Raw genomic sequence first — 7,876 nt, forward strand, 5'->3', positions numbered from 1 at the left:
ATTAATTCCAAAAAAAAGGAAACCTCTTCAGTTTCTTCTTAATGGTTACTTCTTAGAAATCCCTTTGTCTATTCCTTGAGAGAGAACACTTCTTGCAATTCTTAAGCGCATCCATTGCATAACTTGTCGGAGAACTCCTTAAGTCACCCCTTATACCTTCTTTCATTTTCAGCTCTGCATCAACATGTAAGGTCCATGAGTTATAGCTGTCCAAGGTAGCTTGATCATGAAGTCCATGATGATACATCTCCCTCTTTCTTGAGTAATCAAGCCTCGCGTTGTCCTATGAATCCATTGTTGTTTGCCGTTGCATATCAGGCTGCCTGACCTATCGTAACCAATTACCTTAACCGACTTCCTTTCTGGCATGTCTTGACTTTCTTTTATAATACCATTCTATCCTTTCCGTTCCAGAGGACTTCCTTCCATGATCACATGATTATCAATTACTCACTAATCATTTGTGCCAAGACTCGTCTAAACCATATCTACGCTTTCCTTGCATGTCTTTCCACCTTTTGTCCCTGGTTTCTAGCATCCTCTTGCAGTGTGACCGTCGGCTCCATATTCGTAACACATGGGGTTGTTCTTATCTGTGTATGCAAAGTATCAAGTATATCCATAGCTGTCACATACCATGGACTCATCTTCATTTGACTTCTACTTAAGCATGTGACTTCCATTAGTATACGCCTTCATTATAACCGACATCTAGACTTATGACCTTCATCTAGGATTTGGCCTCGAGGATACCCATGACGTGGAATCCTCAGGTGACCAAATCTGATTTTCACATCATAAGTATTATCTTTCAACTCTTGGTGTAACTAGGGAATTCATTTATTTATTTTTTTATCTTGCTCTCATCCTTTATAACTTTTAAAGGTACCTTGTGGATCTTGCTAATGCAATCCGGAGTACTAATTAATTTATACTACTTAAATGTCGTGATATCTTCTCCACATTCTGGCCGTCAGCAAACCAGGATAATACTTGATTCCACAGTCATAATCCTTTATCAGCCTCACTCATCTTCTTGCCTCGTATTCCGTTCCTTCTGCTTCTTATGAAATGTGTCAATGGTACCCCTTGAAAACTTAGCCAACGATTACTCTTTCTTCAGCGTTTCCAACTCTTCTCTCAAGTGTTCAGCATGGTCGGACTTATCCCTTGAATAATCAAAACTATCTTCTGTGAAGGCAACGACATATTTGTCCTAATATCGGATGACATACCTAATTCATCATAACCATAAATGTTGCTTGAGCATTCGTCTATCTAAACGGTATCACGAGAAACTCGTAGTATTCATATCGCGTTTGAAATGTTGTCTTAGGGATGTCTGCCTCTTTCACTTTCAACTGATGATAGCCTGCTCTGAGGTCTATTTGCGAGGACCAACTCGCACCTTGCATTTGATCAAACAAATTATCCATTTGTGGCAATATATATTCTTCACAGTAAGCTTGTTCAACTCATAGAAATCTATACACATCCTCATACTTTCATCTTTTTTTTTTTATCGGAATGACGTTAAGCCTTGAACTTTCCTTAATATCATAAACCGTCACTGTACCGTCACCCAAAGACTTAAACATTATCAACTCATTCTTACCTTCTATACGAGCTTTAAGCTCAAACGTCAAATCCAGTCCCAAACGACATCGAACTCTCTTAAGGTCAATCATAAAGAGTAGCAAGGAACTCACATCCTTCTAATTCTACCTTACAATTCTTAACCATCCTCATATTTTAACGAAAGTATCGCTAGTGGTCTCTTCCATATGGTCTCAGGTACACAACTAGATTCTTCTTAGCGTCTTCTTTCATATTCACTACACTATGTAGCCTCATCCTTTCATGCATGTTTACTCAGGATATCTTGACAATCACCGTCCTTCTCAATCACCTCCGCTTCCTCATCATTCGCTTCGTTACTCCCGATCCCAGCAAGTTCCTTTATGGAGTTAACCATTGCAGACATACTACATTTCTTGACTCATTCTAGTTGGCTTATCTCCGTTTCTTTCATGTTGCCTCCACTTGGACTTCCCAGTTCGAGCTGCATTTGATGCTTCAGAGAACATTTTTGGCATTGTAGTGCGATACAATTTTAGCAACTCCATTAATATTTTACTACAAGCTCCAAGTGTGGTCCTTCTTCAATACTTCCTAAAGTTGAAGTCCTGCTGCTTTCGTACATCGCTTTGTCACCCTCTTCAAAAAGGGTGTCTGGTTGGAACGTATTGTACCACAGCGTCCAGTACGACCTCCTTTGTATCGGTCATCTATCTTATCTCTAAGGAAACACAAACATTATCTCTCTAGGAATTATTTAGCACATGATTCGTAAGGTAAATAGTTAATGACAGTGGCCAAGTGTAATTAACTCTTAACATTACTCCTCAGGTTCTACATATTTCCCGTTGTGATTTCACTTGTGCTAGTTTCTACTTCACACACAACCATAATCATACATATAACCTACATTCTTATCCTTAGCAATTAAGCTAGCATACACACATTCCTTTTTTAGCAATTTAGCTAACATTCAAACATTCTTTCTATAGCAATTAAGCTAACTTCCTTACACATTCTTACGTTATACATGAAATTAATCATATACTTTTACCTTTACCGAGCTTGCTTGTGTGACACATGGCTATCTTGAACTGGCATCTTCTTTCATTTCTTACTTTAATCCCATTCTCTGTCCGAGTCTAAGCATGTAGGATGCTTAAATCTCTCGAACTTTGCTCTGATACCAACTTGTAAGGCCCCGAACCCGGTGACCCTACTTTAGCGTCGGATTTACTCATAAACACAGTTCTTCAAATCAGAGTTTATTAAAACTTTTCGCGGAATATAAAACAACAATCATTTGTTACAAAAAATTAAATCTTTTCTTTGATACCATAACACAAAACTTTATATTTAATACATCTTTACTTCTTTCTTCAGATGCCAGCCGTTCAATCCATGCCGTGTGTCAACCTCATGCTAACTCTATAATCAGCTCACCTGCGTGCATACTAAAAGTCAGCTACGCTGAGTGAGTTCTAGTTAATCAGGCAACATACAAGGAACACTATACTTTCCATAGAAGGAACACTATCTATAAGTTATTATTTAATATCCATGTAAGGAGCTAATCACTTCTCTTGACGATACGTGCAATATCCGAAGATCGTTCACGTACCGACAAGCTTTCATTCATAATGTTCATACGTCATCCTTACATTACATACAATATTAATATCTTTATTTATATCCTGACAGTACGTGCAATATCCGAAGATCGTTCACGTACCGTCAAGCAATCAATCGTATCTATCACATATATCATACACGGAATACACTTACCATTTAAGGTAAGTGTATTAACTATCACATTGAGTATGCACACAGCCCCGAAAACATAACAAGGAATGGGGCTAGAAACTCACCTGAACTCTGCTTCTTCCTCTGGTAGCTGTAAATCCCTTCTTTAACAGAGCTCGGCTGACTGTACAAGTTACACGTATCAATAATCGCCTGATCTAATCTGGTGGCCTAGTATTAGCTTACTTTAACTTATCGCTTTTAATTTATTTCCTAATCGAACTCGGCTTTAGGCGAAGTTAAACCTCAGGCGAACTTGGCTTTAGGCGAAGTTAAACCTTAGGCGAACTTAGCTTTACAGCGAAGTTGTCATCAGGCGAACTTGGCTTCAGGCGAAGTTGTCATCAGGCGAACTTGGCTTCAGGCGAAGTTGTCATCAGGCGAACTTGGCCTCAGGCGAAGTTACCAGTTAGGCGAACTTAACTTTACAGCGAAGTTGCCATCAGACGAACTTAGCTTGCAGGCGAAGTTCATCAGGCGAACTTAGCTTGCAGGCGAAGTTCATCGCTTTGAAGGCGAAGTTGCCCAGATGCAGGCGAAGTTGCCCAGACAGCCGCTGTTCGGTTTCTTTCCAGCATTTTGAGCGATTTTAACACCCTTTCTATGGTTCAATATCACCCACTACGCTTCCCGACCATTTTCGGTCGCTTATACACTAAAAGCTTGGATCTTTAAACTTCAAAGATCAAGAATCATACATTTTTGAGCTTTGTTTGGATCTTGTTTACTTGTTAATCACAACCAACCGCTCTCTCTCTCTCTCGGATCTGCCCGATTCTTCCCTTGGCCCGGCCGGCGAAGTTGTGGTGTGTGGTGTGTGTGTTTTGGGGTGTTAGAAAACAAATGGAATGAAAGATATTTTGGGTTTAGGGGATATTTATATCCCTTAAATCCCATGGACCTAAGGCCCATTCTCATTTAACCCGTCTCCATTAATCCAACACTAGCCCGACTCATACCAACTCCTACTCTATTATTTATTTCCTGACAACCCGAGTAAACTTTCCCTCTATTAGTAAGTAATATAATTAATATCACTTTGAAATTTCGGGATGTTACAAAATTTCTATCTTATCCACTCACCAACTCGTCTCTGCTCACTCTCTTCCTTTCTACAACTGGAATAACCGAACACCAACTGTCACACCCCAACCTAAGGTGGAAATGCCAGGGCATGATTTCGATTGCTCACAGCTCGAGGATATTATCATAATATAAAAGTGACAATATCTAATTAATTATTTTATTCAAAGTATACACACATTATTCAAATACAACAAGCAATTTAAATACATGAATATAAGCTCAAATAATGATTATCTTGATTATACCCTAAGGTCTTGTCTACGTGTCCAAACTTCAATCTTCAATACAAGCAACCTGCATATGCGTAGAAAATGGAGTCTGTCAACATAAAGTTGAGTGAAAATATCGCCAGTTTGCATATCAATATAAATAAGCATAACGTGATAAAAGCGGTAAACATAATCAAACCATAATCAAGTATGTAGATCGTTGCCAAGCGAATAGGGCGTTGGTCAATAGCATGAGAACCCAATACATGGGAGTATGATAGACCCCTTCGAATATACGAATGAATGAATATTAACACAAGTAAGCATGCAACATGTATATTTGATTAAGTCACTCACAATTACACGTATGCATTTGTTTGATATATATATATATATATATATATATATATATAGTATGAAATACGGATAGGTACGCATATGTCCCCGAAATGTTTAGAAAAGTTGGTTAAATAGAGGAATGATAAACTCACCTTAGATTAACGACAAACGAATATAAATACGATTAAGCGAGTTAATGAATAAGCGAGTCGTCCACTACATGTCAAATGATATAAACAATTCAGAATCTGATATTTTAGTTTATGATAATATAAATAAAAAAGAACTCGTTGTTGCTGGAATCAATCCAAACGTTCGTTTAGAATTTAAGTTATGTTTGTTTTAAGATTTGAGCGACCTGGTACTGACCAGAATCCGAACAGCGAGTCGGAAGTCAGGTTTTGGTCAGTAGCCTTAAAATTACGTTACGAGAATAAAAGTCTTCTGGACCGAACGTTGAATCCGACCAAAAGTATGAGAAAACGTTAAGTCAAACTAGTTGACTATTTTGTCCTTTAACGAGTTTTAAACGATTTGACCAGTCAACACTCTTCAACCACCGAAATTGATTGAAGGTTATTGACTAGGGAATATATATGAATGATTTCTATATTTACAACTTACCTAAAAAGTGAAAGAATCAACATAATCAATGAGTCAAAGGTACACATGTAAACAAAGTCAAACGAACAAGCTTGTATCTTCAACAATAATGCAAAAACCAAAGGATTTTATGAATCATAGAGAGGTGTGACAGCTGAGAATGCTTCTTAGGGTTTAGGTAAAGTTTGTGGCAGAGATTATGAGTCTTGTTTATATAAGAATGTCAAAAACGAACCATATATGGAAGATTTACTCATTTAAGTAACTAAATACGACATTAATAACCAAATCAATGAAATAAGTTGTAGATTTCGTGCATGATCAGTAAATTATGAATATGGACTTGTAGTTTAGTTATAATCTTTTTCTTGGATCTTAATTTACTCGATTTATGCCAAAAATAAGCGATTTGGATGCTAAAAACAAATTATGAAACAAAATAAGCTATTTAATAAGAAAATATAGTACAATATCTAACAAAATTTGGCTTGGACACAAAGAAAACGAAATTGGACCAGCTATAACATTTCTTGGAGTTTAAGTTTCGTTAATTTAATCGAAAATATGAAAGAATTGACAAAATTAGTCCCTGTAGTTCCCGGAAATGTGATTTTTAGCCATTTTAAGCAATTTTAAAGGTTTTTAAGGATTATTTGGCATGATTGAAAATTATGGAATTATAAAATAAGTTAACCCAAGTTAAATATAAGTTTTAATTAGTTCAAAAGATCCGAATTACATTCTCGAATCGGTTTAAACAAATACGAAAAATCCAAGATGTTACACCAACTAGATCTGAGATCTTGGTTACTTGTAAGTGATTTCCGCTAGCTTACAAGGAGATTGATCCAAGAACATTGTTGTTTGATCCCGTGTCTAGGACCTACATTACAATTTTTCCATCTTAGATGGAGGGTTTCTTGTTAAGCTGCCACGTGAGGGAACATATTTTTGTCGAATTAACTTGGGATCCAACCATATAAGATGAGCGGATCCAGTTACCACAAGAGAACATGTCCTTACTTACTTGGAATACCACTAGGAGAGATGAGTCAGTCCCGCTATCTCAGATGACAGGACACCTAGAATCCTTTTAATCACTTGCTAGGGACCTAGAAAACTTTTTTTTTACTAAACCTACTATTGTAAAAAAAAATTCAAGGTAATAATAATGAATACACATGTTAGGCTAGCGTGTCTGTTTTTGGTTCAAGCATCCTTTTTTCAAGAAACAATTTTATAATATTGAAAGAAACATACATGATGAAATTTAACTTATTTTAAAAGTTACTCACCACTTGCTAGACCTAGAAAACTTTTTTTTCACTAAACCTACTACTGTAAAAAAATTCTAAAAAAAATAATAATAATGAATACACAAGTTAGGCTAGCATGTTGTTTTTGGTTCAAGCACCCCTCTTTCAAGAAACAATTTTATAATATTGAAACAAACATATAGGGTGAAATTTAACTTATTTTAAAAGCTACTCAGGCTATGTGTAGTGGTTGATATTAAAAAAGTTTGCTAAAGTATCACGTCAATATCACGTAAGCAATGAAAGTTAACTTATTTATCCTGCTTTAATAATTATGTAGTGGTTAACTAAACACTAAATAGAAGAAAAGAAAATATGGGACTGTGTGCTTGCAAGTGGGCCCCGCCTCCTCTGATTCTCATGCCCGCCAACCTGTTATCACCCAAGCCAATACCCAGCCCCCACCACTCCCCACCCACTTGTGAAATGTGTATAGGTGACCATATTATAACCATCATTTGTCAGAATAACTCTGCTAACATATCTATACTAATTAGCTTTAATGGTGGTCTACGAATTAATCTCTACCTCATTTATAAACCTAATCAACTAACATCATACAGTATAACGATGCCCACAGAAAGACAATAATTAGAAGAAGTTGTGAATTACTTTCATGGAGGTAATAGTTGAGAGTGATTATAATTTAGAGGGAAAAGATCCTATATCTGAATTCATTAAGGCTCCAATATGAAATCAACCTTAGCATAAATTTTAGAACGCATCATCGCTAACAGTGAAACGTATTGCAAGTATGAAACTATTATATAAGCATTTCATTAAACGCCTTATATGCACAGTTAGGCTTAACAATCCAACTTTATGCTCAGATATTTATAACTGCAATTCTAGTTGCTTGTTACCAAGCAATATAGTTGCCACGCCAAGAGTCCGTCATCCTCATCACTGGTGTGGCACAGTTGTCAAAGAATTACATCAAAC

The sequence above is a fragment of the Bidens hawaiensis genome, unplaced genomic scaffold (genome assembly GCF_021521415.1).
Source record: "Bidens hawaiensis isolate Kalapana, Puna unplaced genomic scaffold, B.hawaiensis_p1.1 tig00024457_1, whole genome shotgun sequence".
NCBI classification, from domain to species: domain Eukaryota; kingdom Viridiplantae; phylum Streptophyta; class Magnoliopsida; order Asterales; family Asteraceae; genus Bidens; species Bidens hawaiensis.